Source organism: Montipora capricornis, chromosome 8, assembly GCF_036669925.1.
Source record: "Montipora capricornis isolate CH-2021 chromosome 8, ASM3666992v2, whole genome shotgun sequence".
Taxonomy (NCBI): domain Eukaryota; kingdom Metazoa; phylum Cnidaria; class Anthozoa; order Scleractinia; family Acroporidae; genus Montipora; species Montipora capricornis.
Window position 1 is genome coordinate 47,078,165 of NC_090890.1, and position 12,500 is coordinate 47,090,664.

A 12,500-nucleotide genomic window follows, 5' to 3' on the forward strand; every position below is an offset into this window, starting at 1 on the left:
CGTAAAATACGTATTAAGGAAAAAAAAAAAATGGCAAAAACTCGTTCTGGGGTCCCCCGTGCTACTTTCGATCCAAAGAGGGAGAGATTAATCGGTCCCTGAGCCATATGTGATTAACCCCTTGACTACGGCAGCTCCTTTATTAGTGTAATAAAAACTAAGGATAGTCTATAGTTCTGAATTCTTTTCCTTGCTCTTGTTCATGTGGTAAGCACACAGTACAGAACGCATGCGCATTCGTAAAATACGTATTAAGGAAAAAAAAAAAATGGCAAAAACTCGTTCTGGGGTCCCCCGTGCTACTTTCGATCCAAAGAGGGAGAGATTAATCGGTCCCTGAGCCATATGTGATTAATCCCTGGACTACGGCACCTCCTTGATTATTGTAATAAAAACTATGGATAGTCGATAGTGGTGAATTTTTTTCCTTGCTCTTGTTCATGTGGTAAGCACACAGTACAGAACGCATGCGCATTTGTAAAATACGTATTAAGGAAAAAAAAAATGGCAAAAACTCGTTCTGGGGTCCCCCGTCCTAGTTTCGATCCAAAGAGGGAGAGATTAATCGGTCCCTGAGCCATGTGTATAACCCCTTGACTACGGCAGCTCCTGTATTAGTGTAATAAAAACTAAGGATAGTCGATAGTTCTGAATTTTTTTCCTTGCTCTTGTTCATGTCGTAAGCACACAGTACAGAACGCATGCGCATTCGTAAAATACGCATTAAGGAAAAAAAAAAATGGCAAAACCTCGTTCTGGGGTCCACCGTGCTACTTTCGATCCAAAGAGGGAGAGATTAATCGGTCCCTGAGCCATATGTGATTAACCCCTTGACTACGGCAGCTCCTTTATTAGTGTAATAAAAACTAAGGATAGTCTATAGTTCTGAAATTATTTCCTTGCTCTTTAGGTAAGCACACAGTACAGAACGCATGCGCATTCGTAAAATACGTATTAAGGAAAAAAAAAATGGCAAAAACTCGTTCTGGGGTCCCCCGTGCTACTTTCGATCCAAAGAGGGAGAGATTAATCGGTCCCTGAGCCATATGTGATTAACCCCTTGACTACGGCAGCTCCTTTATTAGTGTAATAAAAACTAAGGATAGTCTATAGTTCTGAATTTTTTTCCTTGCTCTTCTTCATGTGGTAAGCACACAGTACAGAACGCATGCGCATTTTTAAAGAACGTACTACCAAAAAAAAAAATGGCAAAAACTCGTTCTGGGGTCCCCCGTGCTACTTTCGATCCAAAGAGGGAGAGATTAATCGGTGCCTGAGACCTAGGTGATTGACCCCTTGACTACGGTAGCTCGTTTAGTAGTGGAATAAAATCTAAGGATAGTCTATAGTTCTGAATTTGTTTCCTTGTTCTTGTTCACGTGGTAAGCACACAGTACAGAACGCATGCGCATTCGTAAAATACGTATTAAGGAAAAAAAAAATGGCAAAAACTCGTTCTGGGGTCCCCCGTCCTACTTTCGATCCAAAGAGGGAGAGATTAATCGGTCCCTGAGCCATATGTGATTAACCCCTTGACTACGGCAGCTCCTTTATTAGTGTAATAAAAACTAAGGATAGTCTATAGTTCTGATTTTTTTTCCTTGCTCTTGTTCATGTGGTAAGCACACAGTACAGAACGCATGCGCATTCGTAAATTACGTATTAAGGGAAAAAAAAATGGTAAAAACTCCTTCTGGGGTCCCCCGTGCTACTTTCGATCCAAAGAGGGAGAGATTAATCGGTCCCTGAGCCATATGTGATTAACCCCTTGACTACGGCAGCTCCTTTATTAGTGTAATAAAAACTAAGGATAGTCTATAGTTCTGAATTTTTTTCCTTGCTCTTGCTCATGTGGTAAGCACACAGTACAGAAGCCATGCGCATTCGTCAAATACGTATTAAGAAAAAAAAAATTGGCAAAAACTCGTTATGGGGTCCCCCGTGCTACTTTCGATCCAAAGAGGGAGAGATTAATCGGTCCCTGAGCCATATGTGATTAACCCCTTGACTACGGTAGCTCCTCTATTAGTGTAATAAAAACTAGGGATAGTCTATAGTTCTGATTTTTTTTCCTTGCTCTTGTTCATGTGGTAAATACACAGTACAGAACGCATGTGCATTAGTAAAATACGTATTAAGGGAAAAAAAAAATGGCAAAAACTCGTTCTGGGGTCCCCCGTGCTACTTTCGATCCAAAGAGGGAGAGATTAATCGGTTCCTGAGCCATATGTGATTTTTTTTTTGCCTAAAAAGGCTCAAAAAGAGCTTTTTTATTGACAAGCCATATGTGATCTTTTTTTATGTCTAAAACACTCAAAAAAAGCTTTTTTATTTACAAGTAAAAAGAAATTGCTACATTAATCAAATACTAGTTACAAGCATAATCATGATAAACTCTTACATCGTAAATACTAATGCATTGTTTACTAATTTCACAAAAGCATATCCAACGCACCAAATTCCAGGAAACAAATATTGCGTTCCTTTTGACATATAAACCTTAAACTGAAAACGGATAATCGACTTAACAATAGCTCCAAAAATTGAAAGTATCGGTGTAACTTCCTTGTTAAGTATGAAATTAACCGCAGCCTTATGAATTGAAAAACGAGCAATCGTTAAGGTCCCGTTAACTAAATTAGCTACATTCTTTGATACTTGAATAACTTCTTCCGGAAAACATCCCAAGAGCTTTATCTTGGTGGTTAGACTTAAACTGCTTCCAGTGATCTTGTCAACAAAGCCTTGCACCTGGTCCCAAAAATGACACCACAGGACACTCAACCAACTCATGTTCGATCGTTTCCATGATGCCACAGCGATGACAATTTTCCGATGCATAGACACCCATTCTATTCAGTCGCAAGGCCGTTAGTAACGCTTTATGGGCAACCTTCCAATTTAAGTCCCCGTGCTTATTAGTGACCAGAGGTGAGTAGACAGTATTCCAGAACGACGAGTTAAAGGGTGCCTGAAGCTGAAACTTAGTACGCCAGTAATCAAGCCCAGGAGTCAAAATTTGCTCACTTTTATGAAAATGCCGGTATAAATGGCGAGTCTTGCAATCAAGAATACTTGTGGGAGGTTTTCCAGGTGCAGATGGTAAGATACAAAAACTTGACTGTGCAGCAGATGGAGACACAGAGTCACCGTTGATTACTTTCAACTTCCACTTTGCAGGAATGGCTCCGAGAACTTCACTCAGCTCACGTGCAGTCTGATTAAAAGTACGATCTCTGCAGGAGCCATGGTCCATAAGAATCTCATGCACAGCCTTGACAGGCAGAAAGCCCGGTACAGCTTCATAGCAAATATCCTTAACACGAACGAGGCCGCATGAAACCCAGTCTCTGAAAAAAAGAGGCTTGTTATTAACATTGATGAGCTTGTTCCTAAACAGTGGTTCCGCGAAAATATCCGACAACGAATCAGGGATATCTGTACGTTCATGGTAACACTTGTGGTTGATCCAAGCGCAAAGATGCTCCATGTGAAAATCAGGAACGTTACTGTCGATATCACGTGGCGCAAAGTCCGTAGCAAGGGTCCATTTACCCAGGTGCATACCTGAGACACGTAAAAAGTGGGATGTAAAAAGCTTCTAATGAGCGTCTTCTCCAGTGCGTAGTCTACGCAGTGTGTTGAGTCTAAGAGCCTTTATCTTGAATTCGAGCCGAGCCACATTAAAACCACCTCCTTTCAAAGGAAGGGATAAAATACCCCTATTGACTAACGGGTGCTTGTCGTTCCAAAAGAAACGGTACACGGCTTCCTCTAGCCGTGTCACTGCCCGAGATGGTAGGGATAGCGACGTAGCATTGTACCACAAAGTAGACGTCAAAAGCCCATTGATGACAAAAGATTTACCCTTAAAGCTGAGGTCCCTATGGCGCCAATTATCAACAATATGTTGACGCTCCAATTTTGCGCGCTCGTGACGCCGTAATTTGCCCCTAATCTTCGCACGTTTAATCGCAATTGTCTTGAAATGAAGCTTAGCCCTATCCCACCAGACCAAAGGGTTGTCGAAAAGGTGTAACTTGTTTTGCTACTCAGACCAGAAATGCTCAATATCAGCTTGAAACAAAACATCGGAAAGCAAGTCATTGTTAAAATGCCAAAAGCCAGGCCCTCTCGTTACACAGTCAAAATCTAATGTAAGAGTGACACAATCATGATCAGAATGAGCAAAGACCTTAATCGAGGTGTCAATTACAAAGTGAGAAATAGAGCGGCTGATAAAGAATTTATCAATTCGGGTGCGCACGAGAGAACAATATGATCGAGTTTCTGTATCTTCGATTCCCAGTTTACCCGGGAGCAGTCAATATTCCCGATAAATTGTCCAAGAATTTTTTCCGGAATGTAGTCGTTAAACCATTTGAATCCCTGCAACTGATCCGTTCGCCGAGAAAAAGCTCCAGACCACAGTCCTTTACATTTACTTCGATTGATTTTCGCCCCCGAAACACGTTCATAAAGTTCAAAAGTGCGGAATGCTTCATTGATGGACTGATCATCCGTCAAAAACAAAGTAGTGTCATCCGCAAATTGAGATAACTTAAGTGCAGTCTCCGAGCCTGGCGGACGTAAACCGTGTATGTTCGGGTTAGCCCGTATGTTAAGTGCCATTGTCTCAGCAATCAATACATAGAGCGGCATAGACAAGGCACATCCCTGCCTTAAACCTCTTTTCAAATCAATAAAAGCCGTAAGCCATCCGTTAACCTTGACAGAGCTAGAAACAGAATTATAAAAAACGCGAATCCAGCGCATAAAGCTCGGCCCAAAACCAAAAGTCTCCAAGGACCTAAATAAGAAATCATGGGAGACCCTATCGAAAGCTTTCAGTTGATCAACAGTAATAAGAGCGAGCGGAATGTTACATTCATTTGCGTAGGAAATAGGATCATGCAAAAGACGAGCATTGTCATTTATAGTTCTTCCCTTGACAGATGCAGTCTGGTCAGAATGAACAATCAAGGATAACACACGTTGGAGTCGATTTGCTAGAGCTTTTGTCAAGATTTTGTAATCAGTCGTCAGCAAACTGATCGGCCGCCAGTTCTTGAGTAGAGTGCGATCACCCTTTTTGAAAACTAACGATATGATTCCACGTCGCTGAGACACCGTAAGACAGCCAGTGTCAAACGCATAGTTGTAAACAAGAGCTAATTTGTCGCACAGGAGTGGCCAAAAGTGCTTGTAGAAATTAGTGGTTAAGCCATCAACGCCGGGGGACTTATTATTCTCCATAGAAAACAAAGCTTTCCTCAACTCATCCACAGTGACTCAGCCTTCACACGACGCACGCGCCTCGTCTGATAACTTCGGGATATCAACACTAAAAAGGCGATCACGAGCAGATTCGTCACATTCCTCGGCAGAAAAAAGATCCTTATAAAAGCCGTACGTCTCAGCTATCAAGTCTTGTGGTTGGGAAACAGTGTCCAAGTTTTCCTTTGTTAAGACACGTATGGTTTGCCCCGCTTTGCGAGCCTTTTCGAGCGAATAGAAATACCGAGTACTTTTTTCTCCCTTCTCAAAGAACTGCGCTTTGGCCCTGATTTTAATAGATTCCAATTCTTTAAGATCCAACTGCTTCAATTCCTCTTTTTTTCAAAAGATATTGCTCAATATCAACGCTATTACCAATATTAGCCTTTACTTGCAGCCACTCAAGTTCACGCTCCAATTTTGCGCGCTCGTGACGCCGTAATTTGCCCCTAATCTTCGCACGTTTAATCGCAATTGTCTTGAAATGAAGCTTAGCCCTATCCCACCAGACCAAAGGGTTGTCGAAAAGGTGTAACTTGTTTTGCTACTCAGACCAGAAATGCTCAATATCAGCTTGAAACAAAACATCGGAAAGCAAGTCATTGTTAAAATGCCAAAAGCCAGGCCCTCTCCTTACACAGTCAAAATCTAATGTAAGAGTGACACAATCATGATCAGAATGAGCAAAGACCTTAATCGAGGTGTCAATTACAAAGTGAGAAATAGAGCGGCTGATAAGGAATTTATCAATTCGGGTGCGCACGAGAGAATTATCATTAGGATTCCGACCAGTCCAGGTAAAACTCCGTTGGTCCTTATGACGAACCCGCCAAATATCGATTAGGTTATGCTGCGAATTCAAAGCAGTCAAAACAGAAACGGCAGACTGTCTAGCGTTTGGGTTCCCACCCAGCTTATCCAAGCGTGGATCAGCTATACAATTGAAGTCCCCCCCCCCCCCGATAATGTTAGCGTAAACAGTGGACAAGAAGCCCTCCAAATCCGAAAAGGAAATTCGTCTCTGGAAGTCGGACGAAAGCGCATAAACATTTACAAGGTTGATCGTTTCATCCTCTACGTCCAGTAAAATATTCACAACACGTCCATCACTGTCACTACGAATTTGCCTAACATTGAAGTAAAGGCGCGAACTAATCAGTACCGCCACACCTCTAGATAAATTTCAATATCTGCAGTCCAGTGGGTCTCTTGCAAACAAATAATGTCAAAACGAGGTTTATCGGAAAATATTAAAAGCAGACTGCCAACTATCAGAGGACGTAAGGCCCCAGTGCTTCCTTGTATGCCCAACTTCACTACACTTGCTGCGTACAGGCTGTTGGTTATCATGAATAATGCGACACCATTCACCACCGATGCGAATGGAATAGAGAATCGACCTCGCAGTTAACACCATCCTAACCAAACGATTTCCATTTTCAATTCCTTCCAAGTCATGTCCCGCTTTGTATCGTAGTCTAATGACTGAACTCTTAATCTCACCGAAATTTGATAATGCCTCCTCGACTTCACAATCTTCAATGTACGATCTAAGACCCATGATACTAACATTTGTAACATAACCGTGCGTGGGATGACAAATAACATGGACATCGTCCACATCAAAACCATCCTCGATAAGAGATTCCGCAGCATTCTTCGGTGACAATTCAACCAGAAATTCGCACTGCCCAAATCTTGAAACACCGTGACCTTCGAAGAAAGATCCTTTTCGATAGCAGTCTTAATCAATCCAGGATTAAGTTTCCGAGGTAACTTAAAAGTCGCAGTCCTTCCTTTCCGGTCGGCCATATTGGCCTCCTTGGAAATTGAAAATCTACTCCTCCACTCAAAGAATTGACGACGTCGACAAACGATCACTTAGCTTAAAATAGAGAAACTTAAAGGACAAAGTCCTTAGAAACCAGATTAACTTAAACAATAGACTCTATGGGCAAAACTATTCAAAGATGAAACGGATTGACGAGCAGCTAGGAAAAAACCCCTTGACTACGGTAGCTCCTCTATTAGTGTTTTTTTGTGTATTTAGGCGATCCCCCGAGCGAGGTGCAATGCCCGGAAGTCTTGACAACAGAAAAAGGGAAACAACAGAAATGGGGATCGCCCAGGAGAGGGAGCACCCCCTAAACGGGGCCGGCACACCAAATTCGTCGGGGAGTCGAACTCCGCCTCTCCTTCAGAGATAAAAAATCTAAAACGCGAAACATGCTAATAAAAGGCAAAACAACAAAAAAGGATTAAAACCAGACGTGGAGATGAAAACAATAAGTGCAAGCAATATTTACAAGAGCGAAAGAACTAGAAAGAGCAAACGAAGGAGGAACCACTAATGTGTCCAAATACGCCGTTACCACCCCACTGGCGGAGGCAGTATTTGCGGCGACGGCTAGATTTAAAACGTTTAAAATACAAAGGCAGATAAAAACGTAGGCGGGCCTTTATACCAGACATAAGATGAACTGCACTGGGGGGCTCTGAGCGAAAACGATGATCATTGCGCTGTAACCAGACCAAATATTTACAAAGTTCAAAAGGTAGCAAAATACCCTGGGAACGCAATGCATCTCATCCGACGAAAAACCAAAGAGGGCATGGCGAAGAGAAATAGATGGAGCCAGAGGGGAAGCCCGGGAGAGTTGAGTTTGGACCCAAGCATACCCACTCTGAACAAGAGGACAGAAGAAGAATAGGTGTTTGAGACTTTCCAGCTGAAACCCACAAAAACAGGATAAAGGGATAGTGGGACACCAAGAAGAAATGCGCTGAGCAGTATATAGGACCCCGTGGGCAATCTTCCAGTTAAGATCGGACCCCGTGCGATCTAGGTGGAGGAAAAACAATGAACTCCAGGTGGCAGGCTAGTACAATGCACCAAAAGAAGGGAAAAACTTGGACACGCAGTTGGGCACGGCAGGATTAAGCTTGAGGAAAAGAGAGTAAACAAATTTTCAGGACATGGAGTTGACAGGAAAAGGGCCACCAACAGACCCACCGAAAACCAAACCAGAAGGGGACATGGAACCACCAAGGGCCGACCATGATCGAAATAGGGCAGAATAGAAGGGAGGGAAAGAAGCAGAAGGAAAAGGTGAAGGGCTAGAAAGAAAGGCAAGAGGCGAAACTCCAATCCGGTCAAGAAGCCAGTACTTCAACAGAAAAACCCAGCCATTTGGACAAACAACAAGGCGACGGACCCATTGAACCAGCAGTGAGGAGACCTTGAGGTCAATGGAGACGACCGAAAAACCACCAGCCTCCTTGGGATGAAACATTACATTGCGACAAACTAGGTCAGGCTTGCCAGACCACAAAAACTTGAAGACAAGACGGTTGAGCTCTGTACGCACCCACGGAGGCATATGGACCAAGGAGGCCACATACCATACACGTGAGAGTGCCAGGGCATTTACGATGAGGGCCTGAGGACAATGTCAGGGTGGGCCCGAAGGTTAACAGCCAGCACTTCGATAGAGATGACGTAGAGAAGAGGAGAGAGCGGGCAGCCCTGACGGACGCCGCGGGAAGGTCGAAAGAAATCTGAAGAATAACCATTTAGGAGAACCGTGCTTCTGACATCCGTGTACAGAAGGCGAACCCACGAAATAAACGTCGGACCAAAGCCAAAACGGGAAAGAGTGCGGAAAAGGAAAGCCCAGTCCACCCTGTCAAAGGCTTTCTCTTGGTCCAAAGACAGGATGGCGGCAGGTGTCTTAGTCTCGCAAGTAAATTCCACCAGATCTCTTAGGAAAACCACATTCTCACCAATGTAGAGTCCACGGACGCCACAGGTTTGATCCGGGCCAATCACCAGATGAAGCACTTTTAAAAGACGCCCAGCCAGAGCCCTGGCACACAGCTTGTAGTCAACATTTCATAGATTAATCGGGCGCCAGTTTTTATGATCTAAACGGTCACCCTTCTTGAAGATAAGACAAATGAGGGCACCTCGGAAAGAAAACGGAAGAGACCCAGACGTAAAAGAATCATTGAGCACATCCACAAGATCAGCGCCCAGGATTCCCCAGAAAGTACGATAAAACTCCTTCGGGAGCCCATCTGATCCCGGTGACTTGACATCAGCCATACCATCCAAAGCCTGAGAAACCTCACCCACAGTCAAAGAACCCTCACAAGAGTCGCAGGCCGCTGGGGGAAGACGAGAGGACCGACTGTTCATGAGATCATCCTGCACAGAGAGATCAATACTACCAGCAGAACACAGAGATGAGTAGAAATCTACCCACGAAGAACAGATGGACGAAATACCCGTGGCAAGGGAACCATCAGGGCGCCGCATGGCGGTAATCCAGTCCGAAGTGCCACGCTTCTTCTCAAGACGCAGGAAATACTTCGAAGACATCTCACCCTCCTCCGCCCAGCGCACCCTGGAACGGATTCGGGCCCCCTCACCCTCAAAACTGTCCAACTCCGAGATCTTTTTTAGCACCTTCTCGTAAACGTCCAGAAAGGAAATCCTACAGGCATCAATATGCGACTTCAGGTGGCAAGCAAGGGCCGTGTACAGGGAACGGGAGGTCTTTCGTTCAGCCTGCTTACCCAAACAAAAACGGATGGTAATGCTCTTAATATGTTCCTTACCCCTGTCCCACAAAGAATGGAGGGAAGAGGAAGGTTTACGCAGCCTCCATGACTTCCAAAAATCCTCAACTAAAGAAACAAACTCCTGTTCCTTCAAGATAGAAATATTCATTTTCTAACGACCAGGACCCCGAGGTAAAGGGGTAGGAATAGGACAGACAAGGAGAACAGCAGAGTGGTCCGAATAAGGACAGGGAAAAATTTCACATGACTTGACACAGTGAACCCAAGGTATAGGACAACCGATCAAATCTATTCGAGACGAAAGGGTCCCATCACTTCTCATCCACGTAAAAGCTGCCGTATTAGGATGCAAGGAACGCCAAATGTCCACGACGCAACAGTCATTGAAAAGAGACCGAAGGGAACCGGAGCTGTCCGGAACTGGATTTTGGGAGACAGGGCCACGACGATCCAAAGGCCGACTAAACACCGCATTAAAATCTCCACATATAACAGTGGGGATAGCGGGACCCACAGTATCTGAGACAAACTGAAAAAAGTCATCGCGAGCCGGGTTTTGGTTTGGCGCATATAGATAAACCACCCGAAAAACAATACCGTTCAGTTCGAATTCCGCTAAAACAAAGCGACCAGAAGAGTTACAAAGGCACTTACGCAGGACATACTTGGGCCGGAACAGGAGAACCGAGCCACAAGAAAAGGCTGTACCAGGCGATGCAACGGCCTGAAAGCCAAAAGGAGAGAACCAAGATGTGCACTCGGCACTTGAAGGAACGCGTGTCTCTTGGAGGCACGCAAAATCGACCGTCGACTGTGACAGCCACTGAAGGAACGATGAACGCTTATTTGCTTCTCGTAAACCACGAACATTAACAGTTAGAAACCTGGCCATGAACGAGGAAAAAAAACTACTCAGGAGAGAAATCCGTCCGCTGACCATCCTCAGGGAGAGAGGAGTCAAGGGACTCAGCAGAAGCAGAAACATCAAGAGAAACGCCAGTCTCGGCCACCAACACCACATCCCCACCAAGCACAGAAGGAGAGGGCGTTGGAGAGCCGGCTTCACAAGACAGATCAGACTCAGGCTCAGGAGAAATATTACCGACCTTAGCGGAACCTTCATTAATATTATCTTCACTATCGGTACTGAGTTTCCGTTTTCTATTGGTGATACCCTTAGCATCATTACTAACGTCAAAGTCATTATCAACTACAGCATCATTATCATCAGCAGGAATTCTTTCATTTTCAATAACACCATTTTGCAAACTGTTACTTACATTATTTCCAACTACATTAACTTTTCCATTTTCAGTAACATTACTTTGCAGATCATTACCATGATCAAGCAATTTACTTTCAACAACAGTACAACATTTATGGTTTCTCAACGGAGTTGATAATGTAAATTGACCACCGTACAGAGATTCTAAAAGCTGACGTTTCGAGCGTTAGCCCTTCGTCAGAGCGAAACGTCAGCTTTTAGAATCTCTGTACGGTGGTCAATTTACATTATCAACTCCGTTGATAAACCAAATTTTTGTATACTACTTCCCCACCGACGCAGCACCACAGTTTCTTTAGAAACTACCCCTTCATTCATTTGTACTAACATTTACTTTACTCTCTTTAATTACAGTACTTTCTATATCATTAACAATGCCACCCTTGTCACTTCTGCCGTAGACAGAAACGACCAAAGGTTCATTAGTGACGCCAGGACTACTGGCGGCGTCATTTGTAACAGCGCTAGGAACAACTTCATCCTCCATAGGGCTAGGCCCGAGAGGAGAGCTCACATCGTCAGCGTTCTCATCACCTGCGTTCCCATCATTTGACCCATCGTCCGAAAGCCTTTCAACAACAGCAAGGCCAACCGGGGCACCACCAGGGAGGGGGCCCGTACTCAGAGGAGGAAAGTCAGAAACACTAAGAGCCGACGAACCCACACTATCAACTTCAGAGGAACCGCCCCATGGATTGGGACAGGAGCGAGCAAAATGGCCGGACTGCCCACAAAGGCGACACTTATCCTTATTCGGGCAGTTGGCAGACACATGCCCCTGCTTAGCACACAGATTACACACAATAGGTTGCCCTCTATACCAGATGCGACAATGATACCCATCAATAGAGATGGAACAATGGAGACCAGTCTGGTACCGGTGTATGTCTGCTTCCTGACCTTTTCTACCTTACCAAAATCAGCCAGAGCATGCTCAATTTCAACATCGCTTTCCTCAAAGGGATAGTCGAAAACGTGGACCAAAGTGGTAGCAGGGCCACCACCCAAGATTTTACACCATAGTCCAAAAAGAGATACGCCTTCCATAGACTTTGCCCTGCTAAAGGCTTCATCAGAGCAAAATGTAACCCGAATAATTTCAATTTCATAGCCAATCTGCACAGCCAAGATGGAGTGAACATCCCCCAACTGGACAACAACCTCCTTCATTATATCTTCCTTCAACTTGCCGGCCAATTTTCTGCCGGTCAAAACATTAAGAGTATTTGGCAGCCTTATAATGATGTTTGTTTTTGATTTTAAAAGAAACGACAGGAACAGGAAAGAATAAACAAGAAAAAAACGAGCTTCGCCCAAAAACCCAAGTGGACACAAACAACGCCACCAGCTCAAG